The sequence below is a fragment of the Triticum dicoccoides genome, chromosome 4A, assembly GCF_002162155.2.
Source record: "Triticum dicoccoides isolate Atlit2015 ecotype Zavitan chromosome 4A, WEW_v2.0, whole genome shotgun sequence".
NCBI lineage: Eukaryota > Viridiplantae > Streptophyta > Magnoliopsida > Poales > Poaceae > Triticum > Triticum dicoccoides.
In genome coordinates this window covers 116549219-116575233 of record NC_041386.1, presented here as the reverse complement: position 1 = coordinate 116575233, position 26015 = coordinate 116549219, and the positions used below count along the sequence as shown (strand labels likewise).

The following is a 26015-nucleotide window of genomic DNA, read 5'->3' as shown; positions in this document are numbered from 1 at the left end:
AGAGATGGAGATGACATCCGCTAGTTTGGGTGTTGGAGATGACCGTCGGGTGGTTCAAAGGGTGAAGTTATATATGTGTGTGAGAGGGCACTTGGCTACATGTACAGAGAAACATATGTAGTGTGCATGATAGGAATCAAGAGTGAGGGCAAGAAAGAAGGTTGATGGAGAAACAGATAAATAGAAAGATAAAGATGCTAGCTAGTGTGCGTTAGAGATAGGAGTCGAGTGGATCAGAAGGCTGGGTTATGTGTGTGGGTGTGAGAGAGATAGAGAGAGGGTGCGTGTGAGTCACATACAAACAGATATCAGAGAGAAATGAGATCCAGAGAGACGGAGTTTTGTGTCTGCGAGAGAGTAAGATATTTCACAACAAGAGTGATAGCTAGAGAGACATACGAGGGAACGCAAGATATCTCTAGGGAGAGAGGGTGTGTGTGAGCGACATACAAGAGAACAATGGAGAAATATGAGACCCTGGGAGACAGAGTTTGTGTTTGTGTGTGAGAAAGAGATATTGATGAGGAAGAGTCGTAGGTTCTCATATATAAGGAGCGAAAGACATCTCTGTATGAGGGGTGTGCGAGTGGCACACATGGGAATAGTAGAGAGAAATGAGACCCCGGGAGACAAAGTTTTGTGTTTGTGTGAGAAAAAGAGATTCCACATGGAGAATCATAGTTAGAGACACATAGCAGGGAGCGAGATATACTTAGAGAGAGATAGAGTGATGAAGGTTGAGGGAGAGAGTACCGTCAGTGTGTTACGAAGACAAAAGATCATTGTCGACATACATGTAGCACGAGAGATACCTGAGAGACGATGAACGCGTATAGGTCCAGAGAGATAGTCCTATATAAGCATGAGTGATAGCTATATGAGACGAATATATGAATTAAAGGGGATTCAAATATTTAAACTGGAGATCACGACATCGATAATATCATAACGCAAATTGGTGTATCAAACATGCATATTCATTTGAATTTGGGCACACATGTAATGTTATATAGTTTATCAATATTGGTGATCCATAGATTCTTCAATTACAAACAATGCATGGTTTATATGAAATTAATGTCTAAACGGGATTACACTATATGTTACATGTTTGAGAAGTAAAAAAAACCCGCATGAAACACACATTAATTGGAGACAGTTAGCGAGGAATGCATACATTGGATTTCAACACAAAGTGGTTTCAAATATTTGAAAATCCAAATTGATGGATACAACCTTATGAATCTGAGATCATGCCATTTGTAAACCATATTTATCTATAAATGGTGTTGTGCTTTTGAAAGTATATATAAAAAAATGATGTATATAGAATGTAATTCCAATTGAAAATGGATCCCGCCCGAAAAAAAAGAATACAAACGGGATTTGAATTGACTTGGCATGGTAAACGTGCAATCTGCAAAATTTGAACGAAGCGGGGAAAGTCGCAGTAACCGCCCGGAACCAAAATCTGCGAGATGGAAATCACTGCTGCCTATCCCTGCCACGCAAAGCCTATATGATGGATTTCTATAGGTTTCGATAGGGGTAGGTTTGTAATTTCACCCAAACGTGACGTAACCGCCTCTCACCCGGATTCATACACGGTGGGCGCCAAAACACAATGTGTCCTCGGCCGAAATTGACTCCCTCCCCGATTCATATTCATACACGGTGGGTGCCAAAAACAAACTCTCGTCGGCAAATATTTGGTGTATGCGAGATTACCGTCCTATCCCCAACCGACTAGTGTTGTTGTGATGTAGTAGAAATTTGAAACGGGGACCAAGTTTGTAAATTTCCTCGCATTTGAGACAAGCGCGCCCTGAATACATGGTTCCCCCTTCCTCTCTACCTCACTTTTCCCCATTCGTACTCCATGGGCGCCAAAACACCCTCTCCACCCCACCCTCCTCCGTCCGCCGCCGTCCGCCACCCCATCCACCGCCGTCCTCCTCCACCATGCTGGAGCTGATACCCCGACAATGCCGTCCATTACAAGAGATCGACCTCTCTCATCCACGACTTCGGACCGGGATCCTTGCATCCCGTCCTCTCGCTTCATCCCCGCCGTCGTCCACCTTGCCGGCGCCGCTCCTACGACCGTCTCGTCCACCGCGCCCCGCCGCCACCGTCTACCCTCCTAGATCTGCTTCCACGCCGCCCACAGCCATCGCTACCGCAGCACCGTCAAATTCTCAGCAGATGCGTACACGGCGCCGCACCAGAGGCGGTACTCTTTCGTATCTGCTCAACTTATTTATCGCAGCAAGAAAATAGATCGCCACTGCTTTACTCTGATTTCTTGTCTTGGTTGCGAAGTTGCCTTTGTCCGGTTTGCACCTTCAGATCCTCCATGGCACGCTCAACACCATACTCGCAATGCTTATGGTTTCCCCTTTTATATTACACACTAGTTAAATCACAGTAGACTAAATTTCAAAATTGGGTCAGTCGACTTTTCAGAGCTCGCCGGAGTTCGCCGGTGCGATCGAAGGGGCTCGGGTGGTTGTGGGGCCTCGCCGAACAAAGAAAACTCGACGCGGGTGGGGGTTGGGGTGGGGGTGGCAGAGGAACATAGGCGGTGGGGGCCGGTGGTCCGGCCGGTGGCCCATGCGGTGTTCTGTATGGGAAGAATCAGAGATGAGGAAGAAGAAGGGTTAGGAGACGTAGGATCTTCATCCAACCGCCTGAAATGGTCGAGAGACAGCTAGGAGTTGCATTCTTAATGCGCTCTGGTTCATCATGTCTGGGCACTACGCAACCAACATTTTATTATCCAAAATCTGCTTGCTCTTCTTTACCATGTTCCTCTTCCGTTCTTTTTTAATATGTACTCTCTCCGTTCCTGAATACAATTCTTTGTATAGATTCCACCATGGACTACATATGGAGCAAAATGAGTGAATCTACACTCTAAAATGTACCTGGATACATCTGTATGTGATCCATAGTGGAAATCTCTACCAAGACTTATATTTTGGAACGGAGGGAGTATGATAGTAGTACAGTATGTTCCTTGTACTAAAGATGAGCAGGGACATTTGCAGTGTAGAGGTCTATACGGTCGGTCGTGATGGACACTTTGAGCCTCTTTGATTTGTAGGATCTTGTAAACATAGGAATAGGATTTGTAGTGGCCTGCCCACTTGAATCCTATAAGAATAGCAAGGAAATGCGGGGAGCTATGTCGCCTTTGAGAGTTACATTGATATTAACAGTACCGCACCTTCACTTGAAGAGAGATGGTATCCGAAGCCTTTCTAGCCGTACTGGCAATACTAGCACATATATTCCAGCAAGTCCCACTTTGCTGATTTTACTCTGATGCTTGAGGTTTTCCCGTTATATCTACACTATGATCTGTGTAGCTGCTTTGTGTCGCACTAGCAGCAGTCCACTCTTGAAGCTAAACACTGCAATGACTTACAAAATTGGCACCAAGGCATTGAGTGCCATTCTGGATGCAATGAAACTCATATGCTCCCCGGCTGTTGATTCTTGTTCAGAATATCATCCTAATGACTATTCTAACCTCGAGGAGTCAAAGGCAGATGGCCTGTCCTGTTCACCCATCAAGGTGCCTGTTCTAATTTGGCAATGTTTTGTTGATTGCGGGTATCTTGCATATGTTGTCTTGCATTTCTTCTACTTTGTTGCACCGCCATCTGCTTAGTTTACTCATCATATATGTCGAGATGCCATGCCCATCCATTATCAATACATATTCCATCTGTCATCATACCATATTTTTCCACTCAAATGATGTTCTTGTGCATCAGACATCAAAAAGGAATAGGGTGATTGCCGAACCTGAAGGAGCACCAACAAAGTCCTTGAAAAACATGGTGGTGCCGGAGAAATCAGACAGCACCCCACTTATATTGGCTGTATAACCAGTGACACAAAACGTAGGACCGACTCCAGCAGACTGTACCCATACTTCACTGGACACACCACTAGCCCCACCACACAGGACCTGCACTCCAGCAAAAGGTATACCGATTTCATTTGCCATAATACTAGTTGTACCATAGAAAAATCCCACTCCAGCAAAAAGTACAGCAAGTCCACTGGCCGAAGACCTATCCCAACTGCAGAGACGGCCAATTCCTGCAGATTGGAACCCCATTCCATTTATTCCCAGTTTAAAAGACAATGCTTTCAATGTTGTTAGGGACTACGTGCATATATTCCCATCATGGGAAGATTATTGTGAATACAAACACCATTTTCACATCTTCCTGTCCAACTTACGTGTAAGTGCTATTATTCATGGTTATTATTTTCCTGTTTTCTGCTGATTGAACACATGAATGATTTACATTACATTGTTGTAACTAGGCGAGGGTCAATCTGGATAGTCATGATGAGCAAAGCTTGCTTGTGCTTTTCAAGGAAGCATTGCAGCAGTATCGGTGTTACCTGAGGAAATCACACTTTGATGGCAAGTCTATAAACAAATTTCTGGTGAAGTCTCCTATGCTAAATTTAGAAGACATTGAATGGAAAAACCTTTTTATGCACTGGTCTCGTTTCCAGGATGAGGTATTGTCTATGAAATCACATGACAATTTGAACTTCTACTTTTCCGCATGTGCCTTACGGATCTTTTTTGCAGGAAATCTTCTTGAAGAAGAAATCCGGTTTGACAAGAACGACAGGATATCGCAAATATGCTGCTCGCTGCTTTGCTCTTGTTAGTACCTGTTGTCCTGTATCACTGTACTTGCATACATACCTGGTTCATTATATGACAGTAGTATGCATGATAGCTTGCTTATCAATTGTTTGCTCCAAATTATCTCATCTGTATGAATGGTTACATTAGTGTAGAATATATCCAATGCCAATGTTTTTTAGTTGTGCATTGTTCTTGTAAGTACATGCTGTCCTTTATTAGTGTACTTATAATGACAGGTAGTTGTTCATGTACCATCACTCTGCAACTTATTTTCCTTTGCCCTCCATTTTCTACACATTAGATCTATATTTACTATTACCATAAGGTTGGTACTGAAGAAGTTTAGCTGTGCATTGCTCTTGGCTGTACCTTTTGCCTGTATCGCTGCACTTACATTTACAGCTACTTGGTTATGTAGCATCACTCTTCATCTTATCTTAAATATTCTCCATTTTTTCGTATATTATCACATCTATATTTACTCTTAACAAAATGTAGAATAAAGGCAATGCTTTTGAAGAAGATTATGTGGTAAACTTCTTGAATTGCCCCCCCCCCCATCAACATGGACAAGGCCTTTATAGAGCCTGTCTTCACCAATAATGTAAGTTTGTCCATCTCAAGCCTTCAAACTTTGTTATATATATTTGGTTAGGCATGACTGCAACAGCTGTTTATTTTTGGTGTTTGCATCAAATTGCTTGTTTAAAGTTTATTATGTAGTTCATAAAAAAAAGTTTGTCCTTTCTCAATTTAAGTTTTCAGTTGTACAACCAACGTCCTTCTTCATACCATGTAAATTAAACTATACAGAGCAAGTGATCTTCTTTTGCACTGCATGTATGCTTCTGTTCTTCATCTGTAATCCAGTGGTGTGGTGAACCTACCCACTACAACACAATGTCATATTCTGCAATGTCTTAACTATGAACAATGTCATATCATTCTACTATTATTTAAACCATCTCTTTATTTGCCAATCTGAAATGGTATAAATTGACAGCACACTAACCATTGATACTTATGAGTTCTTGATCTATAATCCAGTGGTGTCGTGAAGCTGCCAACTCCTTCACAATGTCATTTCCTGCCATGTCTTGACCTGAACAATACCATATTGTGTTAATGCAAATTTAAACTATGTCACTTTATTCGTCAGTAAGAAATGTGATGAATTGTCAGCACTGATACTTTTATGTGCAAAACCTGTCATCTGTCTGCTTGTTTATCTTTCAGAGTGAGGAAGATATAAGTGTTGAACAAGCGCAGTCTCATCATCTTGCTCAGCTGCTTGCGCTGCAGCTCCCCAGCAGGGCTAACCTTTCTTGAACTCTATTGAAGTGATGTCGGTTTTGTATATTATTTTGTCGGCGTGTTTATTTGCACTGGTGGCGATCTTTGATGCCCAGTGTATGTAATCTGTTGTCTGCTTGTGCTTTATTATCATAGTGGAGAACTTTGATGCCTAGTGGATGTAAATGCCGTAATTTCTTTATTGTATAGTATAGGTTTTTTCTTATTCACGATGCTGCAGTTATTTTACTGTATATATATATCATGTCTTCGCAGTAAAACGGCCAAACCTTAAAATTACGGTACATAATCGGGCCGTCATGCAATCACGATGTAGGTTGGGCCTAAAACGTGCCGATCAGCTCACGGGCCGGCAGCAGCCCGAAATGAACCCCGACCCATGATTGTGCGAATCAAATCACGGGCTTTTAACAGGCCGAAAAATTGTCTCGGTCCTTGTTTGGCCCAATCAGATATCGGCTGCGAGCAGGCCGGATGCAAACCGGGCCATAGTTAGGCCCAACTATATGACGGGCTTTTAACAGGCTGAAATTAATATAGGGCCGAAATGTTAAACGGTCCCTTAACAAGCCAAAACTAATATCAGGTCGAATTACTAAGTGGGACTTTAGCAAGTGGGCCCAAAAGCATAGAGTCTAGTTGACAGGCCGAATCCTATATGGGCCATAATTAGGCCCAAAACCTCTTAAAGGGTCAGACCTAATCTGGGCCGTAATTTGGCCCAGAACGTGGTAGGCTTTTAATGGGCCGGATCTCATATGGGCCACTATTAGGCCCGGAGCGTGGCAGGCCATTAATACACCGGATCAAATATGGGCCGGCATTTGGCCCAAAACATGGCAACCAGTTAACGGGTCGGCCTACTAGGGTCCTCAAAATCTTGTGGGCCTACAGCTGGGCCGGCCCATTAATGTCGGCGAAATCTCGTGGGCCTTTAGCTGGGCTGGCCCATTATGATTCGCAAGAATTTTGTGGGCCTTTACCTGGGCCGGCCTATTATGGCACACGAAAATCTTGTGGGCCTTTACCTAGGCCGGCCCATTATGGCCCGTGAAATCTTGTGGGCCTTTATGGTTCGCAAAATCTCATGGGCCTTTAGCTGGGCCGGCCCATTATGGTCCACAAAATTTTGTGGGCCTTTAGTTGGGCCGGCCCATTTAAACTTCTTGGGCCGTGCCACGTGTCGACGTATCATAGGCGCATTCTGTCCAGTGTGTGGATGACATCTGTCCCGACGATGAGCCGACACGTGTTTCCTCTAGCCAATGATGATTTTACACGTGGAAAATCCCCATTGGTCAGGGCTGTTAACGGGTTATCGGATCCAAAACCCGACCCGATAGCTTAACGATGTTCCGTTATGGTGGATGCCACGTGTCGGTCACCCTTGAGGAAAGCACTTCCGTGACGCGCGATTTATCATCATGGAAGTGGACACTTCTGTGATGATAATTTTGGTAATGTCATGGAACACTTCTACGACAGCACAGGTATGACTATCTTGATTCTGTCATAAATTTGTCATGGATGTACATGCATGACAGAAAAAGTGACCTATTGTGACAAACACGTATCATCACGGAAGTGTATTTTTTTGTAGTGATGCTTGTCCTCCAAGATAAAAAAAATCTATATATACTTCCCGAACCTGTTGATCACTGTATCACGGAGAAATCCTCTGTTCTCTTTACTTGTTGTTTTCTGCGTAGACTTGAAAATATGTCTTCTCGAGACTCTGAGGGTGAGAGCTATGTTGTTGATCTCGTCGCAAACCCCAAGTCCTATGGGGATGAGGGGCACTATAGCTGGACCTCCGAAGAAGATGAATATGAATCGGTTCCTCCCTGGTTCAAAGACTAGAGCATGGAGGCATTATGCAAGAAGATAATAGAACTCGAGATAGATAACGATGAGTTGAGGATAGATACTTTTATTCTCCGTCAGAAACTAGAGGAAGCAAAGGGCAAACCCTCCAACCTTTCACCACCACCACTACCATGGAAATACGAGGACAAGATCTCTTCTTCTTCACCACCATCATCATCCTCTTCACCGCCAAAAAGAATTAAGTATCGGGTATGGGCACTCCCCTTGGCTTCCGCCAAGCTTGGGAGAGGTGCCCCAGTTTCGTATCTGTTGGAAATATGCCCTAGAGGCAATAATAAAGTGGTTATTATTATATTTCCATGTTCATGATAATTGTCTATTGTTCATGCTATACTTGTATTAACCGAAAACCGTAATACATGTGTGAATACATAGATCGTAATATGTCCCTAGTAAGCCTCTAGTTAACTAGCTCATTGATCAATAGATGGAAATGGTTTCCTGACCATGGACATTGGATGTCGTTGATAACGGGATCACGTCATTAGGAGAATGATGTGATGGACAAGACCCAATCCTAAGCGTAGCACAAGATCATGTAGTTCGTTTGCTAAAGCTTTTCTAATGTCAGGTACCATTTTCTTAGACCATGAGATTGTGCAACTCCCGGATACCGTAGGAATGCTTTGGGTGTACCAAATGTCACAACGTAACTGGGTGGCTATAAAGGTGCACTACAGGTATCTTCGAAAGTATCTGTTGGGTTGGCACGGATTGAGACTGGGATTTGTCACTCCGTGTGACGGAGAGGTATCTCTGGGCCCACTCGATAATGCATCATCATAACAAGCTCGATATGACTACGGAGTTAGCGACTGGATCATGCGTTACGGAACGAGTAAAGAGACTTGTCGGTAACGAGATTGAATGAGGTATAGAGATACCGACGATCGAATCTCGGGCAAGTAACATACCGATAGACAAAGGGAATTGTATACGGGATTGATTGAATCCTCGACATCGTGGTTCATCCGATGAGATCATCGTGGAACATGTGGGAGCCAACATGGGTATCCAAATCCCGTTGTTGGTTATTGGCCGAAGAGATGTCTCAGTCATGTCTGCATGGTTCCCGAACCCGTAGGGTCTACACACTTAAGGTTCGGTGGCGCTAGAGTTGTTATGGGAAATAGTATGTGGTTACCGAAGGTTGTTCGGAGTCCCGGATGAGATCTCGGATGTCGCAAGGAGTTTCAGAATGGTCCGGAGGTGAAGAATTATATATGGGAAGTCCAGTTTCAGTCGCCGGAATGATTTTGGGGGTTATCGGTATTGTACTGGGACCACCAAAAGGTGTCCCGGGGTCCACCGGGTGAGGCCACCTACCCCGGTGGGCCAAGTGGGCTGAACAAAGGAGGGAACCACCCCTGGTGGGCTGGTACGCCCCCCAAGGGCCCAAGGCACCTAGGGTTGAAAACCCTAGGGGGTGGGGGCGCCTCCCACCTAACTTGGGGGGCAAGTCCCCCCCTTGGCCGCCGCCCCCCTCTAGATGCATCTAGGGGTGGCGGCCCCCTCTCCCTTCACCCTATAAATAGAGGGGGTGGGAGGGCAGCCGCACCCCTTCCCTGGCGCAGCCCTCCCCCTCTCCAACACCTCCTCCTCCTCCGTAGTGCTTGGCGAAGCCCTGCCGGAGAACTGCAAGCTCCACCACCACGCTGTCGTGCTGCCTGAGCTCTCCCTCAACTTCTCCTCTCCCCTTGCTGGATCAAGAAGGAGGAGACATCCCCGGGCTATACGTGTGTTTAACACAGAGGCGTCGTCCGTTTGGCGCTAGATCAGATCTTCCGCGATTTGAATCGCCGCGAGTACGACTCCATCTTCCGCGTTCCTTGTAACGCTTCCGCTTAGCAATCTTCAAGGGTATGAAGATGGACTCCTCTCTCTCTCATTGCTAGCATCTCCTAGATTGATCTTGGTGAGACGTAGGAAAATTTTGAATTATTACCACGTTCCCCAACAGTGGCATCATGAGGTAGGTCTATGCGTAGATTCTATGCACGAGTAGAACACAAAGTAGTTGTGGGCGATGATTTGTTCAATTTTCTTACCGTTACCAGTCTTATCTTGATTCGGTGGCTTTGTGGGATGAAGCGGCCCAGACCGACCTTACACGTACGCTTATGTGAGACTGGTTCCACCGACTGACATGCACTTGATGCATAAGGTGGCTAGCGGGGTCTGTCTCTCCCACTTTAGTCGGATCAGATTCGATGAGAAGGGTCCTTATGAAGGGTAAATAGCAATTGGCATATCACCGTTGTGGCTTTTGCGTAGGTAAGAAACGTTCTTGCTAGAAACCCATAGCAGCCACGTAAAACATGCAACAACAATTAGAGGACGTCTAACTTGTTTTTGCAGGGTATGCTATGTGATGTGATATGGCCAAAAGGATGCGATGAATGATATATGTGATGTATGAGATTGATCATGTTCTCGTAATAGGAATCACAACTTGCATGTCGATGAGTATGACAACCGGCAGGAGCCATAGGAGTTGTCTTAATTTATTGTATGACCTGTGTGTCAATGAAAACGCCATGTAATTACTTTACTTTATTGCTAACCGTTAGCCATAGTAGTAGAAGTAATAGTTGGTGAGACAACTTCATGAAGACACGATGATGGAGATCATGGTGTCATGCCGGTGACGATGGTGATCATGTCATGCCTCGAAGATGGAGATCAAAGGCACAAGATGATATAGGCCATATCATGTCACTTTATGATTTGCATGTGATGTTTGTCATGTTTACATCTTATTTGCTTAGAACGACGGTAGCATAAATAAGATGATCCCTCACTAAAATTTCAAGAAAAGTGTTCCCCCTAATTGTGCACCGTTGCGAAGGTTCATTGTTTCGAAGCACCACGTGATGATCGGGTGTGATAGATTCTAACGTTTGCATACAACGTGTGTAAGCCAGATTTACACATGCAAAACACTTAGGTTGACTTGACGAGCCTAGCATGTACATACATGGCCTCGGAACACGAGAGACCGAAAGGTCGAACATGAGTCGTATAGTAGATGTGATCAACATGGAAATGTTCACCATTGATGACTAGTCCGTCTCACGTGATGATCGGACACGGCCTAGTGGATTCGGATCATGTATCACTTAGATGACTAGAGGGATGTCTATCTGAGTGGGAGTTCATTAAATAATTTGATTAGATGAACTTAATTATCATGAACTTAGTCTAAAATGTCTTTACAATATGTCTTGTAGATCAAATGGCCCACGCTAATGTTTCCCTCAACTTCAACGCGTTCCTAGAGAAAACCAAGCTGAAAGATGATGGTAGCAACTACACGGATTGGGTCCATAACTTGAGGATCATCCTCATAGCTGCGAAGAAAGCATATGTCCTTGAAGCACCGCTAGGTGACACACCCATTTTCCCAGCAACTCAAGACGTTATGAACGCCTGGCAGTCGCGTAGTGATGATTACTCCCTGGTTCAGTGCGGCATGCTTTACAGCTTAGAACCAGGGCTCCAAAAGCGTTTTGAGCAGCACAGAGCTTATGCGATGTTCCAAGAGCTAAAAATGGTTTTCCAAGCTCATGCCCGGGTCGAGAGATATGAAGTCTCCGACTAGTTCTACAGTTGTAAGATGGAGGAAAACAGTTCTGTCAGCGAGCATATACTCAAAATGTCTGGGTTGCACAACCGCTTGTCTTAGCTAGGAGTTAATCTTCTAGATGACTCGGTCATTGACGGGATTCTCCAGTCGCTTCCACCTAGCTATAAGAGCTTTGTGATGAACTACAATATGCAAGGGATGGGGAAGTCCATTCCTGAGTTATATTCAATGTTGAAACCAGCGGAGGTGGGAATCAAAATGGAACATCAAGTGTTGATGGTGAATAAAACCACTAGTTTCAAGAAAGGCAAGGGTAAGAAGAACTTCAAGAAGGACGGCAAGGGAGTTGTCGCGCTCGGTAAATCAGCTGCCGGGAAGAAGCCAAAGAATGGACCCAAGCCCGAGACTCAGTGCTTTTATTGCAAGGGAAATGGTCACTGGAAGCGGAACTGCCCCAAGTACTTAGCGGATAAGAAGGCCGGCAACGCCAAAGGTATATGTGATATACATGTTATTGACGTGTACCTTACCAGCGCTCGTAGTAACTCCTGGGTGTTTGATACCGGTGCGGTTGCTCATATTTGTAACTCAAAACAGGAGCTGCGGAATAAGTGAAGACTGGCGAAGGACGAGGTGATGATGCGCGTCGGGAATGGTTCCAAGGTCGATGTGATCACCGTCGGCACGCTACCTCTACATCTACCTACAGGATTACTTTTAAACCTTAATAATTGTTATTTAGTGCCAGCTTCGAGCATGAACATTGTATCTGGATCTCGTTTAATGTGAGATGGTTACTCATTTAAATCCGAGAATAATGGTTGTTCCATTTATATGAGAGATATGTTTTATGGTCATGCCCCGCTGGTCAATGGTTTATTTTTGTTTAATCTCGAACATGATATTACACATATTCATAGTGTGAATGCCAAAAGATGTAAGGTTGATAATGATAGTCCCAAATACTTGTGGCACTGCCGCCTTGGTCACATTGGTGTTAAACGCATGAAGAAACTCCATGTAGATGGAGTTTTGGAGTCTCTTGATTATGAATCACTTGACACGTGCGAACCATGCCTCATGGGAAAAATGACCAAGAGTCCGTTCTCCGGAACAATGGAGCGAGCAACCAACTTATTGGAAATCATACATACTGATGTGTGCGGTCCAATGAGCGTTGAGGCTCGCGGTGGCTATCGTTATGTTCTCACCCTCACTGATGACTTAAGTAGATATGGGTATGTCTACTTAATAAAACACAACTCTGAGACCTTTGAAAAGTTCAAGGAATTTCAGAGTGAGGTAGAGAATCAACGTGATAGGAAAATAAAGTTCTTACGATCAGATCATGGAGGAGAATACTTGAGTCACGAGTTTGGCACGCATCTAAGGAAATGTGGAATTGTTTCACAACTCACGCCGCCTGAAACACCTCAGCGAAATGGTGTGTCCGAACGTCGTAATCGCACTCTATTGGATATGATGCGATCTATGATGTCTCTTACCGCCGCATTCACTTCAAATAGGTCTCCGTCGAAATCCATTGAGACGACACCATTTGAATTATGGTTTGGGAAGAAACCTAAGCTATCGTTTCTGGAAGTTTGGGGATGCGATGCTTATGTCAAGAAACTTCAACCTGAAAAGCTCGAACCTAAGTCGGAAAAATGTGTCTTTATAGGATACCGTAAGGAAACTATTGGGTATACCTTCTACCTCAGATCTGAAGGCAAGATCTTTGTTGCCAAGAATGGATCCTTTCTAGAGAAAGAGTTTCTCTCAAAAGAAGTAAGTGGGAGGAAAGTAGAACTTGATGAGGTACTACCTCTTGAAACAGAGAGTAGCGCAACTCAGGAAGATGTTTCTGTGGTGCCTACACTGACTAGAGAGGAAGTTAATGATGAAGATCATGAAACTTCGGATCAAGTTGCTACTGAACTTCATAGGTCCACAAGGACACGTTCCACACCAGAGTGGTATGGCAACCCTGTCCTGGAAACCATGTTGCTAGACAACGGTGAACCTTCGAACTATGAAGAACCGATGGCGGGCCCAGATTCCAACAAATGGCTTGAAGCCATGAAATCCGAGATAGGATCCATGCATGAAAACGAAGTATGGACTTTGACAGGCTTGCCCGATGATCAGCAAGCCATAGAGAATAAGTGGTTCTTTAAGAAGAAGACTGACTCGGATGGTAATGTGACCATCTATAAGGCTCGGCTTGTCGCTAAGGGTTATCGACAAGTTCAAGGGGTTGACTATGATGAGACCTTCTCACCCATAGCGAAGCTAAAGTCCGTCCGAATCATGTTAGCAATTGCCGCATTATATGATTATGAGATATGGCAAATGGACGTCAAAACGGCATTCCTTAATGGTTTCCTTGAGGAAGAATTGTATATGATGCAGCCGAAAGGTTTTGTCGATCCTAAGAATGCTGACAAGGTATGCAAGCTCCAGCACTCCATTTATGGGCTGGTGCAAGCATCTCGGAGTTGGAACATTCGATTTGATGAAATGATCAAAGCGTTTGGGTTTACGCAGACTTATGGAGAAGCCTGTGTTTACAAGAAAGTGAGGGGAGCTCTGTAGCATTTCTCATATTATATGTGGATGACATACTATTGATGGAAAATAATATAGAACTTTTGGAAAGCATAAAGGCCTACTTGAATAAGTGTTTTTCAATGAAGGACCTTCGAGAAGCTGCTTACATATTAGGCATCAAGATCTATAGAGATAGATTGAGACGAATCATTGGTCTTTCGCAAAGCACGTACCTTGACAAGATATTAAAGAAGTTCAATATGGATCAGTCTGAGAAGGGGTTCTTGCCTGTATTGCAAGGTGTAAAATTGAGCACGGCTCAATGCCCGACCTCAGCAGAAGATAGAGAAAAGATGAGTGTCATCCCCTATGCCTCAGCCATAGGGTCTATTATGTATGCCATGTTGTGTACCAGACCTGATGTGAACCTTGCCGTAAGTTTGGTAGGGAGGTACCAAAGTAATCCCGGTATGGAACACTGGATAGCGGCCAAGAATATCCTAAAGTACCTGAAAAGGACTAAGGATATGTTTCTCATTTATGGAGGTGACGAAGAGCTCGTCATAAAGGGTTACGTCGATGCTAGCTTCGACACAGATCTGGATGACTCCAAGTCACAAACCGGATACATGTATATTTTGAATGGTGGGGCAGCCAACTGGTGCAGTTGCAAGCAAAGCGTCGTGGCAGGATCTACATGTGAAGCGGAGTACATAGCTGCCTCGAAGGCAGCACAGGAAGCAGTCTGGATGAAGGAGTTCATTACCGACCTAGGAGTCATTCCCAATGCGTCGGGCCCGATGACTCTCTTCTGTGACAACACTGGAGCTATTGCCCTTGCCAAGGAGCCCAGGTTTCACAAGAAGACCATGCATATCAAGTGTCGCTTCAACTCCATTCGTGAATATATTCAAGATGGAGACATAGATATTTGTAAAGTGCATACGGATCTGAATGTCGCAGATTCGTTGACTAAACCTCTTCCATGAGCAAAACATGATCAACACCAGAACTCTATGGGTGTTCGATTCATCACAATGTAACTAGATTATTGACTCTAGTGCAAGTGGGAGACTGCTGGAAATATGCCCTAGAGGCAATAATAAAGTGGTTATTATTATATTTCCATGTTCATGATAATTGTCTATTGTTCATGCTATAATTGTATTAACCGAAAACCGTAATACATGTGTGAATACATAGATCATAATATGTCCCTAGTAAGCCTCTAGTTAACTAGCTCATTGATCAATAGATGGTCATGGTTTCCTAACCATGGACATTGGATGTCGTTGATAACGGGATCACATCATTAGGATAATGATGTGATGAACAAGACCCAATCCTAAGCGTAGCACAAGATCGCGTAGTTCGTTTGCTAAAGCTTTTCTAATGTCAAGTATCATTTCCTTAGACCATGAGATTGTGCAACTCCCGGATACCGTAGGAAAGCTTTGGGTGTACCAAACGTCACAATGTAACTGGGTGGCTATAAAGGTGCACTACAGGTATCTCCGAAAGTATCTGTTGGATGGCACGAATCGAGACTGGGATTTGTCACTCTGTGTGACGGAGAGGTATCTCTGGGCCCACTCGATAATGCATCATCATAACGAGCTCAATGTGACTAAGGAGTTAGCCACGAGATCATGCATTATGGAACAAGTAAAGAGACTTGCCGGTAACGAGATTGAACGAGGTATAGAGATACCGATGATCGAATCTCGGGCAAGTAACATATCGATAGACAAAGGGAATTGTATACGGGATTGATTGAATCCTCGACATCGTGGTTCATCCGATGAGATCATCGTGGAACATGTGGGAGCCAACATGGGTATCCAGATCCCTCTGTTGGTTATTGGCCGGAGAGATGTCTCGGTCATGTCTGCATGGTTCCCGAACCCATAGGGTCCACACACTTAAGGTTCAGTGACACTAGAGTTGTTATGGGAAATAGTATGTGGTTACCGAAGGTTGTCCAGAGTCCCGGATGAGATCCCGGACGTCACAAGGAGTTCTGGAATGGTCCGGAGGTGAAGAATTATATATGGGAAGTCCAGCTTCAGTTGCTGGAATGATTCCGGGGGTTATCGGTATTGTACCGGGACCACCGAAAGGTGTCCGGGGGTCCACCGGGTGGGGCCACCTGCCCCAGTGGGCCAAGTGGACTGAACGAAGGAGGGAACCAGCCCCTGGTGGGCTGGTGCACGCCCCAAGGGCCCAAGGTGCCTAGGGTTGAAAACCCTAGGGGGTGGGGGCGCCTCCCACCTAACTTGGGGGGCAAGTCCCCCCCTTGGTCACCGTCCCCCCCCCTCTAGATGCATCTAGGGGGGAGGCCCCCTCTCCCTTCACCTTATAAATAGAGGGGGTGGGAGGGCAGCCGCACCCCTTCCCTAGCACAGCCCTCCCCCTCTCCAACACCTTCTCCTCCTCCGTAGTGCTTGGCGAAGCCCTACCGGAGAACTGCAAGCTCCACCACCACGCCGTCGTGCTGCCGGAGCTCTCCCTCAACTTCTCCTCTCCCCTTGCTGGAACAAGAAGGAGGAGACGTCCCCGGGCTGTACATGTGTTGAACGCGGAGGCGTCATCTGTTTGGCACTGGATTGGATCTTCCGCGATTTGAACCGCCGCGAGTACGACTCCATCATCCGCGTTCCTTGTAACGCTTCTGCCTAGCGATCTTCAAGGGTATGAAGATGCACTCCCTCTCTCTCGTTGCTAGCATCTCCTAGATTGATCGTGGTGAGACGTAGAATTTTTTTGAATTATTACTACGTTCCCCAACAGTATCATCCCACCATCTTTTTTGCTTTTACTTATTTTAGTTCGATCTTTTGCTTTAGATGAATAAAATAGTTTGATCCTCTCTTCTTTGAGAGTTTGCTTAGTGATCTATCCTTGTAATCATGTGCAAGTTATATAATAAAGTTTAGTTTGAGTTTTGGTTTCTTACTTTCATATTGCAAATAAAAGAAAAGAAATAAAGAAAGAAAAAGAGAAAGGAAAGAAATAGTGAAAAGATCATATACTAATCCTATGGTAGGTGATGGCACCACATAGAAGTATAAGTAGAAACGTTTATTAGAGATTGACAAACATAGCATTAATCAATGATGAAACTCATGAAAGAGTTAATAAGGGAAGAGAAGATTGACATATAAATATACTATCCTAAACATCTTTTGTGATTGTGAGCCCTCATCAAAATATTATATGCCAAAATTGTTGACGTTGGACAAGGAAGACAACTTAATGATTTTATGTTTGTTCATATTCACATAGAAGTCATATTGTCATAGATCCTTCAATATGGGGTGCTTGCCCCTATCTTTGCTAGCCAAAAATTCCGCACTAAGTAGAGATACTACTTGTGCATCCAAAAACCCTTAAACCCAAATCTTATTTTTCAAGAGTCCACCATACCTACCTAGATTGAGCAAGATCCCTCAAGTAAATTGTCATCGATGCAAAAAGGCAATAAAAATTGCTTCTAAAAGTGCGAGATCATTTAGTGTAAGAGAAAATTGAGCGTTGCACGAACTTGTGATGGTGAAGAATAAAAGCAACAGACTGCATAATAAAGGTCGCTATCACAAGGGGCAATGTAACATGACATTCTTTTGCACTAAGGGATTGAGCATACAAATAAATAAGCGCATGGAAACATTTGCTTCCCTCTGTGAAGGGCTTATCTTTTACTTTTATGCAAGAGTCAAGTTTTTCTCTCTATTCCTTTTATTTTTCTCCTTTGGCAAGCATAATGTGGTGAGGAAAGATCTAGGCACATATGTCCAGTTGAATATGGCTGACATGAGTTATTATTCTTAACATCACCCTTGAGGTGAGTACATTGGGAGGCGAAACTATAAGCCCCTATATGTCTATGTGTCCGGTTGAAACATTTTGCTCATGTGTACGCGGTGAGTGTTAGCAATCGTAGAAGACTATATGATGGTTGAGTATGTGGACTTGCCTAAAGTCCCCGACACATGACCCGTCCTGAAAAGATGATGAATTGTAGTTGCAAAGTTGACTGAGAACATAGTTTGTTGGTTTCTAATAGAGTTTTTGCTTTATACTTTGATTGTGTGATGAACTAGTACTTATTCATGAGAAGTATATGATAAAAGTCCCATCTTTAATTTTTTTTGCTGTTATAATAATCAACATGATGCTTCTATGTCCGTATTTTGTTTTTATCGACACCTCTCTCTCAAAGCATGTGGACATGTTTTTCGATTTCGGTTTTCGCTTGAGGACAAGCGAGGTCTAAGCTTGGGGGAGTTGATACGTTCATTTTGCATCATGTTTTCTTACTGTTATTTATGGTGTTTTTATCCATAATAATGCTTTTTGGAGTAATTCTAATGTCTTTTCTCTCAATTTGCAAGGTACACACCAAGAGGGAGAATTCTGGCAGCTGGAAATTTGGACCTGGAAAAGCTACGTCAGGCCACCTATTCTGCACAACTCCAAACAAGCTGGAACTTCACGGAGATTTTTTATGGATTATTTAAGAATTATTGGAGCAAATAACTACCAGAGAGGGCCCACCAGGTGGGCACACCCCACCTGGGCACGCCAGGGAGCCCAGGCGCGCCCTGGTGGGTTGTGCTCTCCTCGGCCCACCTCCGGTGCCCATCTTTGGTATATAAGTCATTTTGACCTAGAAAAAAATAAGGGGAGGAATTTTGGGATGGAGCGCCGCCGTCTCGAGGCGGAACTTGGGCAGGAGCACTTTTGCCCTTCGACGGAGCGATTCCTCGGGGGGAACTTCCCTCTTGGAGGGGGAAATCATCGTCATCATCATCACCAACAACTCTCCCATCTTGGGGAGAGCAATCTCCATCAACATATTCAACAGCACCATCTCCTCTCAAATCCTAGTTCATCTCTTGTGTTCAATCTTGTTACCAGAACTATAGATTGGTGCTTATGGGTGACTAGTAGTGTTGATTACATCTTGTAGTTGATTACTATATGGTTTATTTGGTGGAAGATTTTATGTTCAGATCCATTATGCTAATTAATACTCCTCTGATCATGAGCATGTTTATCATTTGTGAGTAGTTACCTTTGTTCTTGAGGTCACGGGAGAAATTATGTTGCAAGTAATCATGTGAATTTGATATGTGTTCGATATTTTGATAGTATGTATGTTGTGATTCCCTTAGTGGTGTCATGTGAACGTCGACTACATGACACTTCACCATATTTGTGCCTAAGGGAATGCATTGTAGAGTAGCAATTAGATGATGGGTTGCGAGAGTGACAGAAGCTTAAACCCCAGTTTATGCGTTATCCCATAAGGGACCGATTGGATCCAAAAGTTTAATGTTATGGTTAGAATTTATTCTTAATACTTTTCTCGTAGTTGCGGATGCTTGCAGGGGGGGTAATCATAAGTAGGAGGTTTGTTCAAGTAAGAACAACACCTAAGCACCGGTCCACCCACATATCAAATTATCAAAGTATCGAACACGAATTAAACCAACATGATGAAAGTGACAAGATGAAATTCCCGTGTATCCACAAGAACGCTTTGCTTATCATAAGAGACCATTTTGGCATGCCCTTGTCCTCGACAGGATTGGGCTACCTTGCTACACTTTTGTTACTACTATCGTTACTTGCTCGTTACAAACTATCTTGCTATCAAACTACTTTGCTACCTACAATTTCAGCACTTGCAGACATCACCTTGCTGAAAACCACTTGAAATTTCCTTCTGCTCCTCATTGGGTTCGACACTCTTACTTATCAAAAAGAGCTACAATTGATCCCCTATACTTGTGGGTCATCATAAACTCAAGCAATATTAATAAACCCCATCATTTTATCCTTAATGGAAACAATACAAATATGTGTCTTGTCCCTTTTTGTCACTAGGATATAGATCACCACAAGATTGATCCCATTACAAAGCACCTCTCGCATTGCAAGATAAATCAATCTAGTTGGCCAAACCAAACGAATAGATCGGAGAGAAATACAAAGTTATAATAGTCATGAATAAAAGAGTTCAGAGAAGACTCAAATAATATTCATAGAAAATCTAATCATAAACCCACAATTCATCAGATCCCAACAAATACACCGCAAAATAAGATTACATTGAATAGATCTCCAAGGACATCGAGGAGAACATTGTATTGAAGATCAAAGAGAGAGAAGAAGCCATCTAGCTACTAGCTATAGACCCGTAGGTCTGTGGTAAAACTACTCACATATCATCGGAAGGGTGGCAAGGTTAATGTAGAGGCCCTCCGTGACCGATTTCCCCTCCACAAAGTACCAAAAAAGGTCTCCAGATGGGATCTCCGAAGAACAAAAACTTGTGGCGACGGAAAAGTATTTTGGGTGCATCTCTGTTGGTTTCCTGATTTTAGAGAACTTATAGTGGTGGAATTACGTCAGACGGAGCCACGACGGGTCTATAGCCCAGGAGCCCAGGCGCGCCAAAGTGCCTTGCCCGTCTGGTCTCCTCTCGAAGCTTCTAGGGTCTCTTTTGTCTAGAAAAAAATCATCATAAAGTTTCATGGCATTTGGACTTCATTTGTTACTAATTTCCTGGAAAACCAAAAGTAGGCAAAAAACAGGAACTAGCACTTGGCACTAAGTTAATAGGTTAGTCCCCAAAAAGATATATAATTGCATATAAAACATCTAAGATTGATACTATAATAGCATGGAATAATCAAAAAAATTAGATACATTGGAGACGTATCAAGCATCTCCAAGCTTAATTCCTTCTCGTCCCCGAGTAGGTAAATGATAAAAATAGAATTTTTGATGTGGAATGCTACCTAACATGTTCATCATGTAATCTCTCTTTTATGGCACGAATATTTAGATCCGAATGATTTAAAACAATAGTCTATAATTTGACATAAAAACATCAATACTCAGGCATACCAACAAACAATCATGCCTTTCAAAATATTAATGCTAAAAACGCTATCCCTACAAAATCATATAGCCTTGTCATGCTCCATCTTCTTAACACAAAGTATAAATCATGCACTACCCCGGTGTCAGCCAAACAATTGGTTCATACTTTTTAATGCACTTCAGCTTTTTCAACCCCCACACAATACATGAGCACAAGTCATGGATATAGCCCTATGGGTGGAATAGAGTATGGTAGTAGAGATGATATGGAGAAGACAAAAAAGGAGAAAGTCTCACATCAACACGGCTAATCAACGGGCTATGGAGATGCCCATCAATTGACGTCAATGCAAGGAGTAGGGATTGCCATGCAACCGATGCACTAAGAGTTATAAGTGTATGAAAGCTCAAAAAGAAAACTAAGTGGGTGTGCATCCAACTTGTTTGCTATAGAATACCTCGGGCATTTGAGGAAGCCCATCATTAAAATATACAAACCAAGTTCTATAATAAAAAATTCCCACTAGTTATATGAAAGTGACTACATAGGAGACTCTATATGAAAAATATCGTGCTACTTCAAAGTACAAGTGTGGAAAAAGATAGTAACGTTGCCTTTCAAAATATCTCTCTTTTTCTCTCTTTTTTTGGCGGGCTCTTTTTGGCCTCTTTTTTGGCTCTTTTTGGCTCTTTTATTAATATTATTATTATTATTAATATTATTATTATTATTGTTGTTGTTATTATTATTATTTCCTTACTTGGGACAATGCTCAAATAACGCATAATGATGATCATCACATTTCTATTTACTTAAAACTTGATACTCGAACAAAATATGACTTTATATGAATGCCTCTGGCGGTGTACTAGGATGTGCAATGATCTAGCGTAACATGTATAAAAAGTGATGTACGATGGCTGAGCCACAAATACTATTTTAGCTATATGATCATGCAAAGCAATATGATAATGATGACGTGTGTCATAATAATGGAACGATGGAAGATGCATGGCAATATATCTCGAAATGGCTATGACAATGCCATAATAGGTAGGTATGGTTGCTATTTTGAGGAAGATATAAGGAAATTTATGTGTGAAAGAGCGTATCATACACTGGTGCAGAGACGTGCTATACAAACGGCTTTAACCTCCTTTCCGCGACAGAGTTTTAAACCGTCGCCTTGCTAGTGTGGGCGATAGAGGGTCCTTCTCACATGACTCAGAAACCGTCGGGGATAGGTCCTCCGGTCACACACGCTGGGCAAAATGAGCTCGTGTGCGATCGGCCGAGGCATCGCAGACAATTATGCAGGCCCAATCGCTTCCGTTCATATGTACATCCCACAAAGTGAATCCCAGAAAAACGTTTTCGTTCATATGTATATGTGCAAACGTTTGTGCAAGGTGGCCTAACACAAACAGTTCTCCGGCTGAAGTCGTGTGTGATTCTTCATTGATCCAACACGCATACTTTCTAGAAGTCATGTGGGTTGTTTGAGTTCATCGTCCACAATGTTGTTTGTGAAACCGTCTGCAATAGAAAACACTAATAAGCAGACTAATTGGCCTATTACTGATAATCCATTTAGTGATCAAATTGATATTTTTTATAAAACACGTCATATATTTTATGTCTGTATTACGGCAACTAGGATTTCATTATTGAATTACATCTGATAGGTTCAGCACTTAGTTATACCACATACATTTATCAAAGAAAATCAAAGCACACACCACCAAATGTGAAAGGAATTAGATGAGTCCAAGCCTAATTTGTGCGCCATGCATTGAATGTAGTGTTACCACGGTATATGGCGCATGAGTATAGGACGGGGCTAGCACGAAGTCGAAACGTTGAAGGATCATGCAAATCGCCATCTTGGCCTCAGTAAGCGCAAAATTCTGGCCGATGCATATCCGTGGTCCCCAGCCGAATGGGAGAAACGCGCCTGAATTCTTGGACGCTTTGGAGATCCCCTCAGCAAACCTCTCCGGCTTGAATTCATGTACATCGCTTTCCCAAATGTCAGGGTCATGGTGCATGAGTAGTACGGAGAGCTCAATCATCATGCCAGCTGGGTATCTTTTGTCTCCCATTAGCACCTCCTTGCATGTCTTCCGGCTAAAATGAATGCTTGGAGGATACAACCGAAGAACCTCATAAAGGATCATGGTCACCTGCATGCAAATTACAAACATATAAGGAAAGGGTGGTATGTAGCTCCGATAGAAAAGTTGGTGTCATCATATAGAGGATCAAAAAAATGAAGTACTTCTGGCAATTAAATATTTACCATTTTAAGTCGGCTTAGACCTTCGTATTCAGGTCTGTTTTTCCCAAATAAACCTAGGACCTCCTCCCTTGCACGGTCTTACCACTTCGGATGCATGCTTAGAACGATCATGGTCCACGTGAGTAGTACCGATGTTGTCTCTATTCCTGCAAAGTAAAACGTCTTGCACTCCTCGATGACATCTTCAATTGGCATCCCCATGCTGGATTGACCATTGTCATCTGTGTGCCTCATGTTTGACTCTAGCAATAAGCCAAGTAAGTCGTTTTTGGTGCTTTCTCCTTCCTTTATCGCTTTAGTTTTTTTCGCATTAAACCGCGTAGAATCGATTCAACCTCGTTATTAACCTGATGCATCCTTTTATTGTTTGGGGTTGGCAAAGATCTGAAATATACCATGCACTTCCCGTTACAAAGAATGTTCCTTTTTAAGTTATTACAAGTGTACTTGTTACAAAGAATGTTCCTTGTTAAGTTATTACAAGTGTACTTGTTACAAAGAATGTTCCTTGTTAGGTTATTACAAGTGTAACTGTAATTTCAGTTCCCCGCATAAGAGCATCTCCAACAGCCGCACCAAAAGACGCGCGCGCGGTAAATTGGCTTTATAGCGCGCGCGGAACGTTTACGCGCGCTTCAGCGGTGGCGCGAAACTAGCACGCGCGGGAAACGATTGCGCGCGCGTGGGAAAAGGCGGCCGCTCGCGCGCTACATTTGGCGCGCCGCGTCCGGCGCGCCTATAAATTGCAGCGCCCCCGCCGCTCTCTCCATCGCCCTTTGCCGCTCTCTCCGTCTCTCCATCGCCCCCTGCCGCGCTCTGCCGCCGACACGCCACCACCGCGCCACGATGCCGCCTCGGCGCCGGGGAGGTACGGGCTACCGCGGCGTCCGCGTGCGTCCGTCCGGCACCTACTCCGTCGAGATTCGGTCGGGCAGCGGCATGCGGCTCCGTCTCGGCACTTTCGACACCGCCCAGGAGGGCGCCCGCGCGTACGACGCTGCGGCGTGGCGCCTCCTGCGGTCCCGCCAGGACATGAACTTCGCCGACGTGGCGACGCGGGAGCGCGCACAGGAGTTGGCGCCTTTCCCGCGGCTTCTCACTGACGAGGATCATCGCAAGCATCGGAGGCGGGAGCATCGTCTCAGGCTGGCCGAGATGGACGAGCAAGCCATGGCGCTGTGGAGTCATCGCTTCCCGGAAGACACCAACGAGAAACAGTTCTTCGCCCAGATGAGGGCGAGGAGGGCGAAGAGGAGAGAGGAGCGAGCCGACTATCGCGAGGACCAAGTGCTAGGAGATGCGTCCTCCTGGAACTCCGACGACGAGCGATTCCTTGACGCCTACGCTCCGAGGAGGACATCACTAAAACAGAGTCCAAGTCGGACGAGTAGTAGTAGGAAAACTATCTACGAAACCAAATATGTAGTAGGAGAACTATCTACGAAATCAAATATGTAGTAGAAAAAACTGAAATATAGCGCGTCTGCTGGAGCGGTGTGGGCGCGCTTTAATTTGCGGCGGTCGCTGGAGCCAGCGCACCGCTGCATGCAAAAGCTGGCTAATCCGGCGCTGTATCGCGACTTTTAGCGCGCGGAGCGTTGCGCGGCTTGGAGATGCTCTAAAGAAAAAGGAAAACTGTAAATTCAGTTGGTAGCAACTCACAAGTAGCCGGGAATGAGAATCCTCCGAATGTTTGTGATGAGGCGCTCTGCTTGCTCGGTTTGCAGCTGAAATATCTTCATTCCTTCAAGGTAGCTGCTGCCGAATGCGGTGCGGGAAATGACATCTCCGGCAAGGTTTTTGAGCTCCGGCCAAATATCCATCTCGTGCGTACCTCCACTGGAGCCGACGGACTCCGTCCATCTGCCCACCAACTCTTCACAGCACGCCGAAAACTCTGGCAGCATGCACTGCAGAGTCGTATTCCATTCCACATGTCAATTGTATAGCAGTAAATGGTTCTCGGAGAATATGCACTGAAACTGAAACTGAAACTGGTACCTTGATCTTCTCCAGATGGAAGGCAGGGTTGAGGAGCCGCCGGTGCTTGACCCACTTCTCGCCCTCGTGGTTCAAGAGGCCATTGGCGAGCAGCTTCCACATCGCCGGGAACTTGGGCTTCTCGAAGTGCCCGGACTTGTCGGACAGCACGCTCTTGGCAAGCTCGGGGTCGGCGATGGTTACCTTGGGGATCGGGCCGAACCACGAGAGGCTCACCTTGCCGTGCTCCCGGGCGGAATCGCAGAGGAGTGGTGCCACGCGAGGGGCGATGTCGTGGCACCGCAGCGGCAGCCGCCTCGACCAGGCGTCCTTGTTCCGCCGGCCTTGCTCCCTGAGGTCGCCGGTGAGGAAGCGGTAGGACGTGCCGCGGAGGCCCTTGGACCGGAGCTCCCGCTCGAGGCACCGCGGCCGCCACCACAGCCGGTGCAGCAACCGGCAGAGCTGCCACAGGAGCACAAGGGTCGGGAGCAGGAGGAGGCTCCGCCTCCATGGCACCGAGGCTGCAGTTGCGAAGAACGCTCCAAGAACCATAGCTCTCAAGTCTCGACTCGGGCGAAGAAACCCAGCAATGGAAGCTGGTGTGATGCTGCACGGTGTAGGCATGGGGTTATATAGATGGATGGAGCTGCACATGTGCATTTGACTAGCAGTAAGAGAATAATGCTATGGCCTTCACTATCAGTACGACAATAAGTCTCATCTGGACTTTGACTTGGAGCTATGGCGAAAAGACACACAGACTATTCTACCCATGTCACTGGATCTCTGTCCCCATCACCGTGCTCAGTGGCGGAGGCAC

General features: G+C 44.7%; 1 pseudogene; it reads right to left on the bottom strand.

Moving 5' to 3' along the window:
• Positions 1 to 22673: 22673 nt before the first annotated feature.
• Positions 22674 to 25747, bottom strand: LOC119288756 (annotated as a pseudogene).
• Positions 25748 to 26015: the final 268 nt, after the last annotated feature.